The sequence below is a fragment of the Pseudophryne corroboree genome, chromosome 9 (assembly GCF_028390025.1).
Source record: "Pseudophryne corroboree isolate aPseCor3 chromosome 9, aPseCor3.hap2, whole genome shotgun sequence".
Taxonomy (NCBI): domain Eukaryota; kingdom Metazoa; phylum Chordata; class Amphibia; order Anura; family Myobatrachidae; genus Pseudophryne; species Pseudophryne corroboree.
Window position 1 is genome coordinate 354,717,842 of NC_086452.1, and position 23,096 is coordinate 354,740,937.

The window sequence follows — 23,096 nt, forward strand, 5'->3', positions numbered from 1 at the left end:
AAAGCTCTTTCAGGGCTGCCTAGCGCAGCTCTCCCTGTTAGCTGCCTGCACTGCAGGATACAACTTACAAACTGAGCTTCAGTGCCTGGAGGCGGGGATATAGAGGAGTCCAGGGGCGGATTGGGAACAAAAAGCGGCCCTGGAAATATTTGTACTAGTGGCCCCACATGGGCAGCACCAGAGGTGTAAGGTCTAGCCATGGGCCATGGCAGCTGCACCCTCCCCCCAAGACTTTCCAGATAGTGGGCATGTCCAGCATCAAGGGGGAAGTTAAAAAGAAATACAATTAAATATTATGAGCACATTATATGATACACCTTCAGAATTTAGAAAACTATATAATTCTTTAGAAAGATATATTTTCTTGCTTATTACACCAACCATATCCCAATCACTATTCACTCAATCTTATATGTCAGACAAGCAGGCAGACAGAGCATACACTAGATAATCTGCAATCACAGGTCAAAGAAATGTTCATATATGCAAATTATTTTGCATCTTCTTCATTATGTCTATAAAAAGGACCACATGTCCTCAAACAAAACAGGCCCCACGGGTGCGTCGGCCCACCGGGGGTCTTCCCTGTAAACCCTATGGCCAATCCGCCTCTGGAGGAGGCGGTGCAAGGTATCCTGGAAACAGTCAAAGCTTTAGCCTGTTGGTGCCTCGGATCAAGATCCAACTCTACACCCCGATGTTATTCCCTGTGGAATACCAGTTTACCCAGCTGCAGAAACATTTAAACACTGAATGCTTTTGTATGTAGCCCGCAAATGCGGACAGCTTAATTTTCTTACTGTAATTTAGGTTTGAGTGTGGCTACGCCTCTCCCAAAACTATATCTCTCTGCACATGTTACATCTTCCCACTTGCAGTGCAGCATGGGTTTACCAAGGTGCAAAGTTTCTTGCTTTTTTGCTTTGCTTGCATCTCGGAATAACAGAGGGCTAGTTGGGAATGGAGCAAAAATAGGATGATGCAGTGTTGGATGCAAACAAAATTGAAAAATGTGTCTGGATAAAAAGTTGTACTTTTACCACTTAGGGGTATATTTAATTTGTGCCGGTTTTTCCGACAGTCAGAAAAACAGCACTTTTTTCGACAGTTTTAGGTCGAATTTGCATTCAACCTATTCAATGAAAGTGCAATTTTTTTCGACTGTCAAAAAAAATGGCACTTGTCGGAAAACACGTGGATCGGCGAGTTACTCACCGATCCATGTGTTTCTGTCGAAAACGCGTCTGTTTTCATTAGTTTTCCGCTGATGCAGATTCAACTTGTAATCCTTTTGAATCTGCATTGTCGGAATGCTGCCCATTTCCGGCCAGCATTGAATAGTGACATGTCGGATGCGACATCAATTGAATATAGCCCTTAGGTTTGGTTGTTTACACCAGTGGTTCTCAACATTGGTCCTCAAGTACCCCCAACACTTCATGTTTTCCCGTTCTCCTCACAGAATTGCGAGTAAATTAATTTGCTCCACCTGTGGGTCTTTTATAATGTGTCAGTGAGTAATGAATACACCTGTTCAACTGCTAGGTGACCTGGAAAACATGAACTGTTGGGGGTACTTGAGGACCGAGGTTGAGAACCACTGGTTTACACAAGTGATCAACTGTGGCCTCCTCTCCTTCATGTACCTGTAATAGGAATGTGACTGAGGCATGGCTTCAGAGTCCATACACAAAATGCTACAAATTGCAGTACACAACCATACCTATTATATTAAATGCCCGTTAATGCAAATAATAAGTACCCAAGTGCCTTGCTAAGCGAACAAGACACAAATATAGTATAACTTTTTTGTATTTTAATAACACTCAAACTGGCAGCCTTCTTCTGATCATAGTAAGAAGCATATTTTGTGTGTGTGCAAAACTAGTGTTCAGTGCAGTGTCCTTTGACCTTGAAAACACAATTGCAGCGGTTTCATTCTATTTGAATTAATAGGTGTGTTTTAGTCACTTTCATCCAATCAGACGCAGCCAGCGCCTGTCATCATTATCAGTTTCCAACTTGCACCAGAGTTTCAGTACTTGCAATTCAGCTTCCTCCAGGCAGATCATTGTGGCTGCAATTTGCGTCAACACGCCCAAACTACACCCTTACTTTACTTTGGTGGCATATACATGCCCGATCCAACCATCACCCAAGCTCCCTAGTCGTACACAGGTTCAAGTCCAAGTCGCATGCCAAAACAGATGCCCATAAAGCCTCAATTACCGTTTATGTTCAGTTCTGAATAAGGCACAATATTTACAATTGAAAGATGAATTATGTAGACACACATCCATTCTGTGTGCTGCATCCATACTGCTGAGAATCCAGCTCACCAGTACGCAGGTGCTTCTTATGTTGCAAAATACCGATGCCCAGGGCTGCCATCAGAAATTGTGGGTCCAGACCAGAGACAAAATAGACAGCCCCCCCCCCCCCCCCCCCCCAAAACAAAAAAAATCATTCTGCAGCACCGCTCTACCCCTATGTGATATCACACATCGTGGCGTTACATATAGGTGGATCATTGCAGACCTGCAGGAATAACATAGTAACATAGTATTTGAGGTTGAATAGAGGCAAATTGCCCATCGTGTTCAACCTGTTTTAAGTTGTGATGATTCTACATACTTGCTAAATAATGTTTTATGACTAGTTAGCTACTATAACTCATGTTACCCCCACATTAACCACGTTGATATTTTAAGTATTATAACCTTGGATAGCTTTTTCATTCAGAAATTTAACCATTCCTTTTTTAAATCCAATTACAGAGTCCGCCATTACCACCTTCCCTAGCAGGGAATTCCACATCCTGATTGCCCTAACAGTGAAGAACCCTTTCCTCCGTTGCGTTCGGAACTTTCCTCCAGTCGCAGCGAGTGCCCACGTGTCCTAAACTGTGTTCTTTAAATAAATAATTCCTGTGATAACTCTTTGTGATGTCCCTTTACATATTTGAAGATATTAATAATATCTCCTCTTAGGCACCTCTTTTCTAGTGTATACATATTCAGCCTAGTAAGTCTTTCCTTATAGTCCAGTCCTTCTAGGCCTTTAATCAATTTAGTAGCTCGCCTTTGAACACTTTCGAGTTCACTGATGTCTTTTTTATACAATGGTGTCCAAAACTGAACACAATATTCCAGGTGCGGACGTACCAATGCCTTATACAGCGGCATGATTACATCCAAATACCTTGTCTCAATTCCCCTTTTTATGCACGCTAGCACCTTACTTGCCTTCTTTACTGCATTTTGACATTGTGTACGGTTATTAAGCCCATTATCAATGAATACCCCCAAATCTTTTTCCAACTCTGTTTCCCCTAGGCGTTCCCCATTTAATATGTAGGATGCAAGTTTGTTTTTAGTCCCAAAATGCATAACCTTGCATTTGTCTGTATTGAACCTCATTTTCCATTTAGACGCCCAGAGTTCAAGTTTAGATAGATCATTCTGCAAGGACTCCACATCCAATTCTGAACTAATTACCTTACACAGTTTAGTATCATCTGCAAAGATTGACACTGTGCTTTCCAGGCCTATTTCTAGGTCATTGATAAATATGTTGAACAGTAGTGGTCCGAGTACGGACCCTTGTGGTAACATAGTAACATAGTATCTAAGGTTGAAAAAAGACAATTGTCCATCGAGTTCAACCTATTTGTGGTCTCCTATGCACGATTATTTTGTAGAAAATTTTTACTGAAGTTGAAGACTGCCGTTACGTTTTACCCCTCTTTTTTATAATAACCATAGTGCGTGACTATGCCCCGTAACCCTGGATATCCTTATCCATTAGGAATTTATCTAACCCATTCTTAAAGGTGTTGACTGAGTTGGCCATTACAACTCCCTCGGGCAGGGAATTCCAAACACGTATCGTCCTTACCGTAAAGAAGCCTTTACGCCGTATTGTGCGGAATCTCCTCTCCTCTACCTGAGCGAGTATCCACGAGTTCTCTGTGTTGATCTAACCAAAAACAGGTCCTGCGCAAGATCTGTATAATGTCCCCTTATATATTTGTAAATGTTGATCATGTCCCCTCTTAATCTCCTCTTTTCCAGTGTAAACATGCCTAGTCTTGCAAACCTTTCCTCGTATTCCAGCGTCTCCATACCCTTAATTAGTTTGGTCGCCCGCCTTTGAACCTTTTCTAGCTCCAGGATATCCTTTTTGTAGTAAGGTGCCCAGAATTGTACACAGTATTCAAGGTGTGGCCTCACAAGTGATTTATATAACGGGAGTATAATACTCTCGTCCCTAGCATCAATTCTTATTAGCCTTCTTTGCTGCAGTCCTACTTTGGGTACTACTGCTTAGTTTGCTATCTATGAGGACACCTACGTCCTTTTCCAGTACAGAATCCCCTAATTTTACCCCATTTAGTAGGTAGGTGTTACTTTTGTTCTTGTTACCACAGTGCATTACTTTACACTTGTCTGTATTGAAGCGCATTCTCCATTTCGCTGCCCAAGCTTCTAATTTAACTAAGTCGTTCTGAAGCGACTCAGCATCCCCCTCCGCATTTATAACTTTACACAATTTGGTATCATCTGCAAAAACTGACACCATGCTCTCTAGACCTTCTGTTAGGTCGCTAATGAAAATATTGAACAATAGCGGTCCTAATACTGAGCCTTGCGGCACACCACTTAGCACTTCAGTCCAAGTTGAAATAGATCCATTAACCACAACGCGCTGCTCCCTATTATCTAACCAGTTTTTTACCCAAGTGCATATTGTGCTTCCTAGCCCTGATTCTTGTAGCTTGTAGATAAGTCTCATGTGTGGTACAGTGTCGAATGCTTTGGCAAAATCTAAAAAGATTACATCCACCTCTTTACCCTGATCTAGGTTTGCACTTACGGTTTCATAAAAGCCAAGTAAATTGGTTTGACAGGATCTGTCCTTCATAAACCCATGTTGATTCCTTTTAATGACCTTATTGACTTCAAGGAACCTCTGAATACTATCTCTTAGAATACCTTCCAATACTTTCCCCACTATAGATGTAAGACTAACTGGTCTATAATTACCTGGTTCAGCTTTACTTCCCTTTTTGAATATAGGCACTACTTCCGCTATACGCCAGTCTTTGGGAACCATACCTGATATTACTGAATCCTTAAAGAACAAAAATAGCGGTTTTGCAAGTTCAGAGTGAAGCTCCATTAGAACCCTTGGGTGAATACCATCGGGACCTGGTGACTTATTAATCTTTAAATGTTTTAATCGGTCACAGACTACTTCCTCGCATAAATAAGTACCTATCAGTGGGATATTCTCATTATTGAGATGATGTGTTAGTCCCTGAATTGGGTCCTCTCTAGTAAATACTGTTGAAAAAAACTAATTTAGTGTGTCCGCTATTTCATTATCATTTTTGCTTAAGACTCCCAACTTGTCTTTTAAAGGGCCTATATTCTGACTACTGGAGACCAGGTTGAGGACTTCCCGTTGACCACTACTCGCTGTACCCTGCTATCCAACCAGCTGCTTATCCATGTGCAAATAGTTTTTCCTAGGCCAATCTCCTTTCATTTGATCATCAGTCTCCTGTGAGGAACTGGATCGAAGGCCTTTGCAAAATCTAGGAAGACCACATCCACTGCTTTTCATTGATCAAGATTATTGCTCACTTCCTCGTAGAAGCTAATTAAGTTAGTCTGACATGACCTGTCCCTCACAAACCCATGCTGGTTCATGCTAATAATCCTAGCGGACTTTAGATACTCCTGTATGACATCCCTTAGAATTCCTTCCAATATTTTCCTCACTATAGATGTTAAACTAACTGGTCTGTAGTTTCCCGGAAGATTTTTGGATCCCTTTTTAAATAATGGCACTACTTCAGCTATACGCCAATCCTTCGGTACCATGCCTGATCTAATTGAACTATTGAAAATCAAGTATAGGGGTCGTGCTAGTTCAACATCCCACATTTCCGAAGTGTTCCTGTTATTAAACAGAACCTCCCACTCTATGTCGTTAAGTGCACATCTAAGCATACTGAAATTAGCCTTCCTAAAGTTAAAAGTTTTGGTGGAACCCCTGTAGCAATGTTTCCTGAAATTGATGTCGAATGTGATCATATGGTGATCACTGTTACCCAAAGTCTCCCCAACTTTAGTGTTTGATATAATGTCCACATTATTAGTAATTACTAGATCCAGGGTAGTTTTACCCCTAGTTGGGTCCTCGACTAATTGAGACAAGAAGTGATCCCTAATCATATTTAAGAACCTGCTGCCCCTCGCATTAGCACATGAATCGTTACTCCAGTTTATATCCGGGTAATTAAAATCCCCAATGACAAGGATGTCCCCCAATCCCGCAGCCGTTTTGATTTGCTGCAGTAGTTGTTCTTCCTCATGTATGCTAATATCCGGCTGTTTGTAGCACGTGCCTATGACTAGTTTTTTTTGCATCAATTCCCCCACTTGAGATTTCAACCCATAGTGACTCCACATTATCGCCAGTCTCCTCATAGATAACCTCCTTTAGGTATGGTTTAAGTGATGGTTTAACATAAAGACGTACACCTCCTCCTCTTTTGTTAGCCCTGTCCCTCCTAAAAAGAGAATACCCCTCCAAGTTAGCAACCCAGTCGTGAGAGTCGTCCCACCATGTTTCCGTAATACCTATAATGTCATACTCAGCCTTTGATGCTAACAATTCCAATTCCCCCATTTTACCTGCTAGACTTCTTGCGTTTGCAAGCATACATTTTAGTTTATCGGTTCCTTTATTTGTTTGTTTTCCTAAAGATTTCCCATCCTGGTTAACTAGTGCATCCGTAGAGTTACTGATACAGACTGTCCTTCTCGCTCCCTCTCCAACCCCACCGTACTTAGTATTGCCCACCTTACTTTTCTCTTTGGTCAACCCAATGTTCCCATCTAAAATCACCGCCCTGACATAAGTATTTTCCCTTAAGTCCCGTACAACATTTTCTATAGGCTGTAATGATGACAAATAATTGTTATTATTTAATGCTTTAGCAATACCTTTCTTAACACCCTTAATAGAACCCATGTAAATACCCTTACCGGCTGCACTTTACCTCCCCCCTTCTCCACCCCCATTTATCTCACTACCTCCATCCCTACTATACTCGCTGCATGACCCATAGTTTCTAGCTAAACCCTCCCCCCAGGCTCCTAGTTTAAAATCTCCTCCAACCTACTAACCATCCTACACCCCCAGCACCGCAGCCGCTTCCTCATTCAGGTGCAATCTGTCACGAGAAAAAAGATAGCGCCTGACTGAGAAGTCTGCCCAGTGTTCCAAGAACACAAACCCCTCTTTCCTACACCAGTCTCTGAGCCACACATTTACCTCCCTAATCTCCCTCTGTCTCCCTGGGCTAGCGCGTGGCACTGGTAATATTTTGGAGAAAATTACCTTAGATGTCCTTTTTTTTTAGTTTCTGGCCTAAGTCCCTATAATCTTTTTTAAGGACATCCCACCTACCACTAACTTTGTCGTTGGTGCCAACGTGCACCAAGACCGCCGGGTCTATCCCAGCCCCTCCCAACAATCTATCTACCCGGTCCACGATGTGCCGTACCCAAGCACCCGGGAGACAACAGACCGTACGGCGATCACGGTCCCGGTAGCAGATTGCCCTATCTGCCTTCCTAATGATGGAGTCCCGTACCACCACCATCTGCCTGGGCAGATGATTCACAGAGAGCTGATGGGCAGGGAAGGCTTGTTTTAAGAATTCCTCTGTGCAGAGCCTAGTGCAGCCCTCCAGGTGTCAGTGGTAGGAGCTAGGGGTGGGACCCCTCTCTGTAAGGGCCCGGGACTCTAGTCCCCACGTGAAGGTGGCCTTGCCGATGACTGGTACATTGCACATGTACAGTACAGGCCCTCCATCACAGGAAGCAGAACGGCTGCAGATGTCAAGTGACTGACAGTCTGCAGCCATTTGGGGGTGGGAAGGGGGTGGCGATGGTCTCTGTGTCCCAAAATATAGTGGTGACATTTCCATTTTTGGTGAGTGGTGAGAAAAGAATCTTGGTAGGAAGACAGAAATTTCCTGGCCTTTTGGTAGAAGCAGTGGCGGCCGGCTTATATGACCCCATGGGTCACTCAGCCGACCGATGGAGTTGCAAGTGATCTGATGCTGTGGGACACAGCACTGGATCACAAATGCATGCAGGAGGCATCTACTTATACCAGGTGCCTCCTGCTGCATTATCATATCTGTGTATCGCTGCTGCTTCATAGACTGTCTCATTGGTCATGGTAGTTTGTACTGTCATAAACATGAGATTGGTGTCAAAATAGCTGCCACCAGAGCTTCAAAGGTGACAGATGCATATTAACAAGAAACACAAGAAAGGTACTGGACCTTCGTGGCCTTAGCAACAGCAATTTAAGTACTGTATGTGGACCTGTTACACTCTGTGGTCTGATTCCAATTTGTATTCAAAAGTCTACGCAGCTGCGATTTTTCAGGCTACGGACTTGAGAAACAAGGCAAGTAAAGAAGCCTCCCAGAAATGACTAGAGACACCCACTGGAGTTATCACAAAATCTCAGCAACTCAGTACACAATCGCAGCATTGGCGCAAATCCGAGGAACATCGCCACATCCCCTCCCCCGAGTGAGTCTATGGTCTCACAGAATAACCGTGAGAGCTGCGACGCGATTGCAGGTGTCAGCAGAGACACGTCCTGAAAATGGTAAAGACAGGTCTGCGTTTTTGCCCCCACTCCCTGATACCTCTTCAAATAGTCTCTGTCTGTCAATTCTTAAGGGCCCCATACACTTATCCGACCGCAGGATCGCCCAAGATACATCAGATGCTGTCCTTTTGCATCCGATGTATCCTAGGCGATCCCAGCCATTCCCCCAGGTCGGACCAGATTGAATGTGCAGCACACTCAATCTGGAGGATCCGATCCGATGCTCACGGAAGCGCGCATCGGATCGGACCGGAGACACCTCAAAAATGCCCGATTTCAGCCAATATATCGAGCCGAATGCCCGACTTGGGCTGAAATCGGGCATAATCGCTCCAGTGTATGGGGCCCTTAACTGTGTGTGGCATCACAAATGTACCTTAGCGCGTGTGCGTAGTGTGGCTGCGACACATGCACAGTCATCAGATAATTGATTAGCTGCATAAATACTCGTACCAGAATTGTGTATAAATCAGCCCCATGTTAACCAGTAACTGTTGAGAAATAGCAGACAATGGGGTTATTCAGTATCATTTGCAAATTTGTGAAAACGACGATTATTGTCCGTCTGCGCATGCACTGTGACCACATCGTGTGTGCGTTGGCTTTCACAATGCGATTGCGTCCTGGCATGTGATTGACAGCCAGCGGGCATTCGGGGGGGCGGCGATATGGCGTTGGTGGGGAGTGGTGCGGGAAATGCAGGCATCTCATGGCCATTTTCGGGGCGGCTGGGTGATGTCACCTGCAATCCCTGCGACAGGAAACAAGGCTCCGATGCGCCTGCATACACAGCCTGGCTGTGTATGCAGGGGGCAAATGGTATTTCCTAATTTCTGCGATGCATTCGCATTTTAAATGCGATCGCATCGCAGGGCGGTGCTTCACATGCTGGGCTGCCTTTCCCTGTGCTGGGTGGCTCGCAGCATGCAATTTTTACCAGTAGCAGTTCTGCGTTTTTAGCTGAAGCTGTACAACCCCCAATATCCATAATACTGAATCTCACTTGAGGGGGCAATAGTGCCTCCAAACTTACTGGGTGCTATTTAGAGTGGATTGATATAGACCACCTATATAGCACCTTTGGCCTGATTCAGATTTGTTGCAGCTGAGTGATTATCAGTAGACTGCGCATGTGTCACAGCTGCAGTGTGCATGCACCAAGGTACCTTAGCGATGCCGCTTTCAGTGAGGAATCAGTTGTGCAGTGAATGACAGGAAGAGGCTGTTTGGGAGAGGTAACCAGGTGTGTTTGCAAAAACGCAGGTGTCATGATTGTTTTCAGGGGGTTGCCCGTTACTAAAAAGGGTATCTGCTGCATCGGCATTGCGACTGCATCTAAATCAGGCCCCTGATGCTGAGTCCTACCTGGATGGGAAGCATAAACAAGCCCCAAGCTAAGCTTCAACCCCCCCAAGACCTGCATGCGAACACTATTGTAAAATAAAAAGAATACCAATACCTGCTCAAGGCTGCAGTCCAGATACAATGATGTCTGATGCAGCGCGCTGTCCAGGCTCCATGTTATCCAGTGGGAGAATTTTTAGAGGCAGCAGGTTTCCGAAATGCTAGATATTTAGAAAGCAAAGCAAAAGAGGCTACACACAGCAGCAGCACTAGACACTCAAAAGCAGTTTGAAACAAAATTCAGTGATCGGTGTTGAAGTGCTGAAGAAAATGACGGAATGTGGGCACGTAATGGCCATCAACGTCTCACAATTTCTTTTGCATCCCATAGATGGGCACAGGAAAATCTGCAATTTTGGGGTAGGAAAATTCTCGGTTATTTTTGCAGCCACACGTCCTTGAGAATTGATTTTCCCCCCAAAAGTGGTTTTTTGGAACTCAACTAAACAAAAGAATGAAGACATGAATATCTTCACCAGATTTTCCCTCACATGCCCATCTGCCCACCATCCTTCCCTGACATGCCCTCTGCCCACCAGCTTTCCCTCATATGCCACTCTGCCCACCAGCTTCTCCCTTATGTGTCCCTCTGTCCAACAGCTCTTCATTTACATGTACACCTGTCCACCAACATTGCCCTCATGTGCCCCTCTTTTCACTCATATGCTCCCCTCTATCAGCATTTTTCTCACACTTCCACATTCCCACCTGCTTTCCGCTCACTATCATATGCTCATCTGCCCACCAGATTTTCCATTAGATGCCATTCTACCCAACAGCTTTCTCACATACCCCCTGCCCACCAACTTTTCCCTTACTGCTTTCCTGCCTACAAGTTAATTAATTAATTGCTCTTGCCTACCACATTTTTCCTAATTTGCCCCCTGCTTTACCATCTTTTCCCTCCTATGCTCCTCTGCCCTACAGTGCCCCTATAACCCCATCTACTTACCTAATTCATTCTCCACCATGGCTGCAAAGGAAGATTTGGCCTCCTGTAATTCAAAATGAGTAGTTGATGAGATGTAATATTTTCTTCTGAGAAAATTAAATTTAGAATATAGCATATTGCAAACTAAAAATGTAGTTGTAAAAAAGTGCAAAAGTAACCAACATTTGTACAATCTGCTAGTTATAGGCACCTGAACAGGAGGAAAGGGCGTGCAAGGGGGTGGCTTACCGCCCCCCCCCCCAAAAAAAAAAAAAACCAACCAACAAAACATAATAAACAAAAACATTTGAGAGCGGCACCAGTCCTGTACTTAGTCGCAGGGTACCAGTCAATTAAGCAAGGAATTGAAAATTAATTTGTCTGGTTTGATGATGTTAGGGTAGCAGCCGACTTCACGTTGCATGAGGGTCTCTGTAGTCCTAGAGCGGTCTCAAAGCAATAGTGTATGCCCAGCTTGAGGTAGCTCCTGTTAACTTTTATAGCACTGGGCACCCCACTGTAGACCGGCCAGTGGAGGGCGCTGATGCAGGATTCGGTGAAACCCAGACCGGTTTCCGGAACGCCGGACCGGATAACCCCCCTGCAGCGACCTGTGCCGCTGGGGAGGTGTGTAAGCGCGTCCCCATCCACGGGCATGTCTGCGACAGGCTGTCAGCGGGGAAGGAGAGATCACTTCCGACTCCCTGCTCGAAGCTGCTGCTGCTTCCACACTGCCAGGAGGCTGTCAGCCCTGACAGCCTCCTACCTACCCCGCTGCTGCTACCCCCGGGCAGAAGGAGGGAGCACTGAGATAGCTGCTGGTGTAACAGGTAAGTACGGTGGAGTGTTGTTCTAAGTGCAGGTGTTGGTGGACGTACCTGTATTCTTCGCCCGGGATCACCTCTTGAACTGAATCTAACTTTTTGGAACCCTAGACAGAGAGACGAGGAACCCCAACCTCATAGGACCCAATTCAATAGTCACCACACATTAGGACGGTGACAAAGAGTTTATTTTTCAGGAATATAGCTGGTTACCGCTGTGGGGTGAATTGATTAAGCAACAAGATACAACTCACAGTAGGCTAAAGCAATACACACAATAGCATGTAATAATACATCAAATAACAGCTTGAAATTTCAGTCCGCTAGCACAGTACCTCAACATACAGTTCTCATTAACACCAGTGGGATAATCCCCTTAAAGTGACCTGAAATGTCCACCAGATCACAGTCTCGGTTCTGTTTTACTAATAAAGTTTAGGGACGTCTCCCACAAATCTACAAGAGGTAGCGGATGTTGTAGTAAGCAGCCACTGTACTATCCCTTCCCTTACTAGGTAGCTGTTTCAATCCGGGGTTACTGGAGCACCACAGTTTATTAGGTTCACTATTTATCTCTGAAGGTAAGTTCGTTGTACAAGGTCGGCCGAAATTATAGGTTAAGAACCCCTCAATAAGCAAACACAGTTCTGCGTAGGACTTGTGAGCATGCAGTTAGCAATTGACAGTAAGGCAGTTCAGTTCTTTGCTGAGAAGCAAGCATTCAGGAAAATTAATGGTTAGCGGAGATGGGCAAAAGCAATTCAGGCGACTAATTGGAAAAACTATAAGCTTGGAGGATAGCAAGCAAGTAACCCCTTGTCTCCTTAAACAGCAATGAGATAGTAAGCAGTTGTCACAGACAGTCTTCAACAGAAAAGATACAGACTCCTAGCTCAGTTCACAATGTTTACATGCAGAAACAGTACTCATTCACTGGGATAACAGCTGTTAAGAACCTCACTGTGGTCTGCGGATGAGGCCAATACATGCGCTGAGTGTGGGCTCCCCTGTGCTACAGGGCAGTAACAAACTCACAACAGTCCCTGCACTTTCCAATACCTCAGCTTCCTCACAGTTTTCCTTGTGGTTGGATATGGCTGGTTAAGGATGTCTCTCTTGATCTATCCCACTCTCTCTCATGTAATGCTACTCCTTATAGGTGGGTATAGCGCTTCAGCAGTGGCGATGAGTTAAATTTAGGGTCAGCGTGTCAGTAGCGGGAACATTACAGACTATGTCTACCTCTATTTGACTGAGGCTTTATGGTGCTGCAAGAACTAATGGTGCCCATACACTTATGAGATTATCAGTACTAGCCTTCGATTTCGACCACATCTGTGAGAGAAATTGAAGGATTGTATGCACATTTTAGTACCTTGAGACGCGATGCTCGGGCACGCTAGTCGAATATCGCGTCTCAAGATATTATGTGCTGCACTTAATATTTCTCGCATCGCAGTGCGATCGCATGTGGTTTTAAGCCCACATGAGATATATTGCACTGTGATGTGCGATGGGCACCCGCCGGGAGCAGCCTGAGGCGGCTCCCACACGGCGGTGACGTGCCTATCACGTGATTACCATGAGATCTATCGCATGATCACATGGTAATCACTTTGGCAGTTCAGGTGCGATGAACTGCCGGTGCGATGCCCCGCGATGTCGCGTCGTGGGGCATCGCACAAGTGTATGGCCAGCATTACTGCCCTGAAGTCTCTTCCGTACAGTGGTGATAGGATAGAAATGAGTCTCTTACCACTCCGGTATACTGGCTCACCGAGTCTCCCTCCTTTCAGTAGCGGCACACATTTTTTCCCTCTCTAGGCTGTACACTCGCCCTTTCAGCTTCCGCAGGCATCCAGTCAGCGGCACGGCTTTCTCTCTCCTCACTGGAGCTCCTCTCAGCGGTGTCTCGGCTCTCAGTGGCTCTGGTCGTGACAGCAGGCGGCGGTTCCAAGCTCCCCTCACGCGCCTCCTGACGGCGGTCTCCTCAGCAACCGTATCCTCAGCACACTTCTTCCTTCAGGATTCTCTCTGTCACCTCCACGCAGCACACCACACTTCGCACTGTTACCTTAGGGCACTCGCTGGGCGTTAACTCCGCCTTCCTCTGTTCCCGCTCTGCACCACCCAATCAGAGGCTTCAATTCCTCCTGCTCTGCTGGTCTGCTCCTAGGTCCAAGTGCTCCACAAGTTGCTGTCCTTTGGTTGCTGGTGTTGCCTAGCAACCTAAGCAAGGGGGGAGATTAACTTCTGCAGTGCCAAGTTCTGCAAGGCACCCACAGGCAGTTTCAACTGTAATAATTGTTAAACGAGAAGTGGTCCCTTGTCTGGGTACCACACTAGTGCTGCAGCTATCTATATAACTCTGGCTGCATAAGAGGGGGCAAATGTTTTTAATGCAGTATAATAAATAAATAAATACATAAATAAATAAAATAATTAATAATAAATGACCCTTTGCCCACTGTTTTTGCTCTCTAGCGGCAGAGGTCACTGCAAGGAGCTGATCTGGTCTGCATTACGGAAATTGGTCCAGTCTGGGTTTTACCGAATCCCCACCGCTGCTGACAGTGAGTGAGTCACCATCACTCACTGTACAGCGCCGCGGCCGCCCGCACGCACGCCTTGGATACAGGCTGCTCTCATGCACTCTCTAGCCGGGCCGCCCGGCTCACACTGCTGGCTGCTCTCTCCCTTCTCTCACCCCTTTCTATCACCCCCACCTTCACTCTCTCACCCCCCCCCCTTCTCTTTCTCCTCCATCTCCTCTCTCTCTCTCTCTCTCTCTCTCTCCCCCCCTTCTCTCTCCCATTTCACCCCTTTCTCTCCCCCAGAGCCAGATTAAGGGGTAAGGGGGCCCCGGGGGTAAGTACCCCGGGCCCCCCTGTCTAAAAGTGCCCCCCGCCACTCGCCAGAGATCGGATCTGTAATCTGATCCATGGCACTACGCTGCGCTCCCCATTGACAGCCCAGCCGCCGCTCATCACAGCCGCTGACGCTGCGGCTGCAAAGCTGGCTGGGCAGCCTGCTGAGCGATGGCTCAGCCACCCAACTGGAAGTTGAGCTGCAGCCTGCGGCTCAGTGACTGGCTAAGCACGCAGGCTGTAAGAAGGAAGTTCCCCGGCAGCTTGGGGATTTGTGCTGGTGGGGTGCAGAGCAGCATTCAAGCTCTCACCCTGTTTTGTATGTATGTAAGGATATATTGGGGGGGTTTTAAGTTATGCATTCAATTGGAAGTTAGGATGTGAGTTGTGTATATATATATACAGGTATATATATGTTCTGAATATATATGTATGTATATACATCCACAAAACACAGGGCGATCGGGCACAGGTAGCATTGGATGTAATAGCGTATATAGAGAAGGAACCAAAGTTGGACAGTGAGTTACCCTAGTTAGTGGGAAGGAGAAAAATATATTCACAATTTTCTCCTATTATATGCTGTCCTAATTGGTGGTGCGCCCTGATCCAGAAAGTACACAGACTTACAATGAGAGAAAAAAGAAGGCTCTTGTGTGGGCGCACTCTTGTACAAAGAAAGTTTATTCAGCAATGTGAATGAAGGAATATTTAAAACATAACTTTTAATGATAATATTAAACCATAATTACCCATCCAAAAGATCCATGAAAGAATAAAGAATTGCAAAAAATGTTAAAATGTTCTGGTCTCTTTATTTCAAAGAGTGTTCGGAAAGGTTGTAGACACTGAGGGGTATATTTACTAAAAATCGTATTTTCCCGTTTGAGGTCAAAGTTCAATCACGAATGACATCGAAAGTGTAAATATGCAACTTTTTGAATTTAGTACGACTAATTTACTAAGCTGCCGTATTCTGCATTTTCGGTTTTACCGATGTCGATGTCATTCGTTTTTTTAGGCAGTGTTTTACATGAGTGACTTGTAAAACACTGCCGACTTTAATACAATGAATCTCGGCCGGATCTGAGAGATCCCTGCTGGGCTTCATTATGCACCTTGTTAAAAAAAAAAAACAGTGTTAAAATTAAAAATAAAATTGCGTGGGGTCCCCCCTCCTAAGCCAAACCAGCCTCGGGCTCTTTGAGCCAATCCTGGTTGCAAAAATATGGGGGAAAAAATGATAGAGGTTCCCCCATATTTAAACAACCAGCACCGGGCTCTGCGCCTGGTTCCAAAAATACAAGGGGACAAAAAGCGTAGGGGTCCCCCGTATTTCTGAAACCAGCACCGGGCTCCACTAGCCAGATACATAATGCCACAGCCGGGGGACACTTTTATATAGCTCCCGGCGGCCCTGGCATTACATAACCAACTAGTCACCTCTGGCCAGGGTACCCTGGAGGAGTGGGGACCCCTTCAATCAAGGGGTCCCCCCCTCCAGCCACCCAAGGACCAGGGGTGAAGCCCGAGGCTGTCCCCCCCATCCAAGGGCTGCGGATGGGAGGCTGATAGGCGTTGTGTAAAAAAATAAATATTATTTTTAGTAGCAGTACTACAAGTCCCAGCAAGCCTCCCCCGCAAGCTGGTACTTGGAGAACCACAAGTACCAGCATGCAGAGGAAAACCGGGCCCGCTGGTACCTGTAGTACTACTACTAAAAAAATACCCCAATAAAAACATAAGACACACACCTTGAAAGTATAACTTTAATGCATACATACACACCTCCATATACACATACTTACTTACCTTATGTTCACACGAGGGTCGGTCCTCTTCTCCATGTAGAATCCATGGTGTACCTGTGGAAAAAATTATACTCACAAAATCCAGGGTAGAAGGCTCCTCTTGTAATCCATTTGTAATCCAGGTACTTGTCAAAATAAAAAAACGGACACCCGACCTCGCACTGAAAGGGGCCCCATGTTTTTTTACATGGGACCCCTTTCCCCGAATGCCAGATACCCCCTCTGACTTCTGTCTAAGAGGGTTTCCTCAGCCAATCAGGGAGCGCCACGTTGTGGCACCCTCCTGATTGGCTGTGTGCTCCTGTACTGTATGACAGGCGGCACACGGCAGTGTTACAATGTAGCGCCTATGCGCTCCATTGTAACCAATGGTGGGAACTTTGTGGTCAGCGGTGAGGTTACTTTCGGTCAACCACTGACCACAAAGTTCACACCATTGGTTACAATGGAGCGCATAGGCGCTACATTGTAACACTGCCGTGTGCCGCCTGTCATACAGTACAGGAGCACACAGCCAATCAGGAGGGTGCCACAACGTGGCGCTCCCTGATTGGCTGAAGGAACCCTCTTAGACAGAAGTCAGAGGGGGTTTCTGGCATTCGGCTAAAGGGGTCCCATGTGAAAACATGGGGCCCCTTTCAGTGCGAGGTCGGGTGTCCGTTTTTTTATTTTGACAAGTACCTGGATTACAAATGGATTACAAGAGGAGCATTCTACCCTGGATTTTGTGAGTATAATTTTTTCCACAGGTACACCATGGATTCTACATGGAGAAGAGGACCGACCCTCGTGTGAACATAAGGTAAGTATGTGTATATGGAGGTGTGTATGTATGCATTAAAGTTATACTTTCAAGGTGTGTGTCTTATGTTTTTATTGGGGTATTTTTTTAGTAGTAGTACTACAGGTACCAGCGGGCCCGGTTTTCCTCCGCATGCTGGTACTTGTGGTTCTCCAAGTACCAGCTTGCGGGGGAGGCTTGCTGGGACTTGTAGTACTGCTACTAAAAATAATATTTATTTATTTCCACAACGGCTATCAGCCTCCCATCCGCAGCCCTTGGATGGGGGGGACAGCCTCGGGCTTCACCCCTGGTCCTTGGGTGGCTGGAGGGGGGGGACCCCTTGATTGAAGGGGTCCCCACTCCTCCAGGGTACCCCGGCCAGGGGTGACTAGTTGGTTATGTAATGCCAGGGCCGCCGGGAGCTATATAAAAGTGTCCCCCGGCTGTGGCATTATGTATCTGGCTAGTGGAGCCCGGTGCTGGTTTCAGAAATACGGGGGACCCCTACGCTTTTTGTCCCCCCGTATTTTTGGAACCAGGCGCAGAGCCCGGTGCTGGTTGTTTAAATATGGGGGAACCTCTATCATTTTTTCCCCCATATTTTTGCAACCAGGACCGGCTCAAAGAGCCCGAGGCTGGTTTTGCTTAGGAGGGGGGACCCCACGCAATTTTTTTTCTAAAAATAAACACTTTCCCATCCCCTTCCCACTGATAAACATGCATGGATCTCATGGATCCCTGCATGCCTATCCAAACACGGGCTAAAAAAGCAGGTCTGTTTTTTTTTAGCACTTTTTCACGAATTGTATTTCAGCACGGCAGTGTTTGGCTATTGTCGGCAGTGTTTGTGATTTGCACTTTTTAGTAAATTACCGATTTCTACCTAATTGCAGGCGTATTTGACCGATGGTGTATTGATTCGTGATTTTTTTCCTAGGACTTCCAAAATATTACGAATGCCCTCATCACTGCCGAGATTTTTGCTTAGTAAATTACCGAAATGACACTTTGAAGAAAAAACGGCATCTCGGTCAAAATCGGGACCTTAGTAAATATACCCCTGAGTTGTCATACCCCCATTTCCCCTGACCAGTACAGAGTTTCTGTATTATTGGGACCGGGGGGTGGTCAAACAGGATATTATAGAGAAGTCCAAATATCTTCACTTAGATTAAGTTGAATAGTAATCAATGGTCACCAAACTATTGATTAGATAAAACTGCAATCTAGGAATGAAATGGCTAAACACGGTAATGGAGAAATGCTGGATAGGATTAGTGGTGATACTGCTGTTGGTGTCTCTTGTCACATGGAGAAGGAAAGTAATTCCTGCTCTACAACACCAGGTATTCACAGGTAGTCTCCTCTCCTGATACTGACCCGGCCCAACGCTGTTTAGCTTCCAAGATCGGACGAGATCGGGCGTTGGCAGCGTGGTATGGTAGTAGAGATTCATGTGGTCTGTACACCAATGAGAGTGCACCTATATAAGAAATTATAAAGTAGGAAATAATGAGAGAAGATAGAAGAGAACAAAATGAATAAGTAAAGTAAGTGAAAATGTGTGGATCTGCTTTCCACGTTAGACACGGTTCAACAGTTCCCACAAATGTGGTACTGTGCTCCGTGAATCGTGGATGAGAGTCCACGAAATAAGTGGACAGCGTGGCAAGTTAGTTTCCTCAATGGAAGGACTAATGTGGCTGGCTGATTGCTTCAACAGAAAAATGAAGCGGCCTGGCTGCAACAAAAAATATATATCACACAGAGACTGAAGGTCCTATAGGTATTAGGAAAAACTTCCTGGCGTCCCACCCTTTGATTCAGGTGGGACTGGAAATATGTTTTATCTCACAGAAAGAAATGTTTTTCAGAAGAAGATATATCACCATACATGGTTACAGAATGTTATTTTCTCTTACGTCCTAGAGGATGCTGGGGACTCCGTAAGGACCATGGGGTATAGACGGGCTCCGCAGGAGACATGGGCACTACAAAGAACTTTTAGTATGGGTGTGCACTGGCTCCTCCCTCTATGCCCCTCCTCCAGACCTCAGTTAGATTTTGTGCCCAGAGGAGATAGGGTGCATTACAGAGGAGCTCTCCAGAGTTTCTCTAATAAAGAATTTTGTTAGGTTTTTTATTTTCAGGGAGCACTGCTGGCAACAGGCTCCCTGCATCGTGGGACTGAGGAGAGAGAAGCAGACCTACTTAAATGATAGGCTCTGCTTCTTAGGCTACTGGACACCATTAGCTCCAGAGGGAGTCGGAACGCTGGTTTCACCTCGCCGTTCGTCCCAGAGCCGCGCCGCCGTCCTCCTCACAGAGCCGGAAGATAGAAGTTAGGTGAGTATAAGAAGAAAAGAAGACTTCAAGGCGGCAGAAGACTTCAGATCTTCACTGAGGTAATCGCGCAGCGGTAACGCTGTGCGCCATTGCTCCCACACGCTACACACACAGAACAGGCACTGATGGGTGCAGGGCGCAGGGGGGGCGCCCTGGGCAGCAATAAACCTCGAGACTGGCAATAATTGGTGCATTAGGCTGCGGAGGCAGTAAATGAAGAGATCCCCCGCCATTTTTTGTATATTGAAGCTGGACCGAAGCACGCCGCTGGAGGGGGCGGAGCTTGATGCCTCAGCACTAACAGCGCCATTTTCTCCACAGAACGCTGCAGAGAAGCTGGCTCCCCGGACTCTCCCCTGCTGAACCCAGTGACAGAGGGCTGAAAAAGAGGGGGGGGGGGGCAGTGAGTGTTATACACTTTTATTATTAATAAAAAGCGCTCTCTGGGTTGTATTCCAGTATCAGTTGGGGCTGGGTGTGTGCTGGCAGACTCTCTCTCTGTCTCTCCAAAGGGCCTTGTTGGGGAATTGTTCCCTTATAGATATATCCCTGTGTGTGTGGGGGTGTCGGTACGTGCGTGTCGGCATGTCTGAAGCGGAAGGCTCGTCCAAGGAGGAGGTGGAGCAAATGAGTGGGGTGTCTCCGTCGGCAACGCCAACTCATGATTGGATGGACATGTGGCATATGTTAAATGCGAGTGTGGTCTCATTACATAAGAGACTGGACCTGGCAGAGTCCAGTGAGAAAGCAGGGGGTCAATCCACGGGTTGGTCTGGGGCACAGGGCCCGTCTGGGTCTCAAAAACGTCCCCTACCCCAAATAGTAGACACTGATACCGACACGGATTCTGATTCCAGTGTCGACTACGATGATGCTAGATTGCACCCAAGGGTGGCTAAAGGTATTCAGTGTATGATTATTGCAATGAAAGTGGTTTTGCATATCACAGATGATCCCTCTGTTCAGGACCGGTGCTAGGTTATTCGGCGCCCTCCTGCAAACTCTAAATTTTGCGCCCTCCTACTCCGCTCTCATCCTACCCACAAGCAGCCACATTTCGCTTGCGACTAGCTGCATCCAGTTAGTGGGAGTGCACACACCATGCGATCGTATGGATCACGGGTGTGTGAGAGAGAGAGGATAGCAGGAGAGAAAGGGTGACGGGTAGAGGGTGAGAGTAAGTGGGTAACAGGAATGTCAGTGGGTGACAGGGAGAGGATAGCTACAGTGAGAGATAGTGGGAGACGGGCACAGAGTGAAGCTAGGGAGAGGCAGTGGGCAACAGTGAGAACCGGAAGGTGACGATGAGAGGGTGACAAGCAGAGGGTGAAAAAAGAGAATGACGGGGAGAGGATGAGCGTCAGTGGGTGACAGGAGAGAGAGGTGATGGGGAAAGGGTGAGAATCAGTGGGTGACAGGGATAGTTCAACAGGAGAGAGAGGTGATGCGGAGAGGGGTGGGTGACAGGGAGAGAGTGACAGGAAAGAGGTGACGGGGAGAGGGTTGGATGACAGGGAGAGAGTGACAGGAAAGAGGTGACGGGGAGAGGGTTGGATGACAGGGAGAGGGTGATAGGAGAGAGAGGTGATGGGGAGGGGGGGTGACGGAGAGAGTGACTGGAGAGAGAGGTGATGGTGAGAGGATGAGAGTGAGTGGGTGACAGGAGAGAGAGGTGATGGCTGTGGAGAGGCAGCGGGTGGCAGGCAGTGGAGAAACTGCATTTAACATAAATTAAAAAAAATAGTAACATTACAAGTCCGGACTTACAGTCCCATGAAGAGAAACACTTCCTATGGTACAGTAAGTCACTGCCACTGCTAGGCAGTCCCTGCGGGTGGCAGATTTTACTGGGGGGATGCAGCCCTGTAGTCCATAAGTAAAATCTGTTAGTCCTAGTGACCTTTACACAACATATTGAGGTATCCTATTACCCACGGTCACTGATCGCGGGTAATTGTGTCTTCAAGGGGCTATTCAATTAGCCCTGATAAGGCTGTGCGAGACATGGCTTATTAGGGATTTTTTTTCCTCTACCTCCCCACAATGACTAATTAAGCAATTAATCCCCCCTCCCCACACGCTACACCACAGCTACCCTGCAGCCCAGTCCCCGCAAAAACTACACTACCACCACCACCCAGCACACATTATATGCCACTTTATCCACCCCCCACCCCAGCAAACACTAATATTCCACTTTATCCCACCCACCCCAGCACACAGTAACATAGTAACATACTAGTTTCTCCCCCCCCCAACCCCAGTACACAGTAATATTCCACTTTATCCCCCTCACCCCAGCACACAGTAACATACCACTTTATCCCCCCCACCCCAGCACACAGTAACATACCAGCTTATCCCCCCCCCACCCCGACCCCAGTACATATTAATATTTCACATTATCCCCCTCACCCCAGCACACAGTAACATACCAGTTTATCCCCTCCCCCCGACCCCAGTACAGTAATATTCCACTTTATACCCCCCCATCCCAGCACACAGTAACATACCAGTTTATCCCCCCCCCCGATCCCAGTACACAGTAATATTTCACTTTATCTCCCCCCCCCACCCCAGCACACAGTAACATACCAGTCCCCCCCCACCCCAGTACACAGTAATATTTCACTTTATCTCCCCCCCCACCCCAGCACACAGTAACATACCAGTTCTTTCCCCCCCCCCCGACCCCAGTACACAGTAATATTTCACTTTATCTCCCCCCCAGCACACAGTAATATACCAGTCCCCCCCCAGCACACAGTAATATTTCACTTTATCTTCCCCCCCCCAGCACACAGAAACATACCAGTCCCCCCTCCCCCCAGCACACAGTAACACACCAGTCCCCCCCCCCCCCCTCCTTCCCAGCACACAGTAACATACTACTTTACACACACACTAATATGCTTTTTCTCCCTACCTGGTCTTGAATCCACCATTGATGAGAGGGGACTCCGTGGAGGGGCGGTGCTGAAGTCTGCTGTGAGGGGGGAGGGAAGAGAGGAGGTGGGGACGATGCTCCTGCCTCCCAGCATGACATGTGCAGCGGGGAGGAGCAAGACGGGCAGGGAAGGGGGAGGGCTCTGACACAGGAGGAGACCGAGGATCCTGTGTTCATGCTGCCAGCACCGCGTCTGCCTTCTGCTTGTCACACAGTGTGACAGGCGCAGGCTGCACCAACACTGCGCATCAGCAAAGTACAGTAGCAGAGCAGGGAGGGCGCCTTTAATGCCAGGCGCCTCCCTGCTTTGCGGACCTTGCTGAGCGGCTAGCGCCGGCACTGCCTCTGTTCCTGACACGAGGGTGCGCATGCATAAGGAAAAGAAACCTGAGGTAACCTTTCCCCCTTCTCATGAGCTTAACGAGTTGTTTCAAAAAGCTTGGGAAACTCCAGATAAAAAACTGCAGATTCCCAAA

General features: G+C 46.8%; 1 protein-coding gene and 1 pseudogene across 1 annotated transcript in view; one reads left to right on the forward strand and one right to left on the reverse strand.

The window, feature by feature from the left end:
• Window positions 1–23,096, forward strand: part of SFMBT1 (Scm like with four mbt domains 1) — a 355,522-nt gene that overhangs the window by 12,395 nt on the left and 320,031 nt on the right. The gene's annotated exons all lie outside the window — the stretch shown is intronic.
• Window positions 18,659–18,777, reverse strand: LOC134960614 (5S ribosomal RNA; annotated as a pseudogene).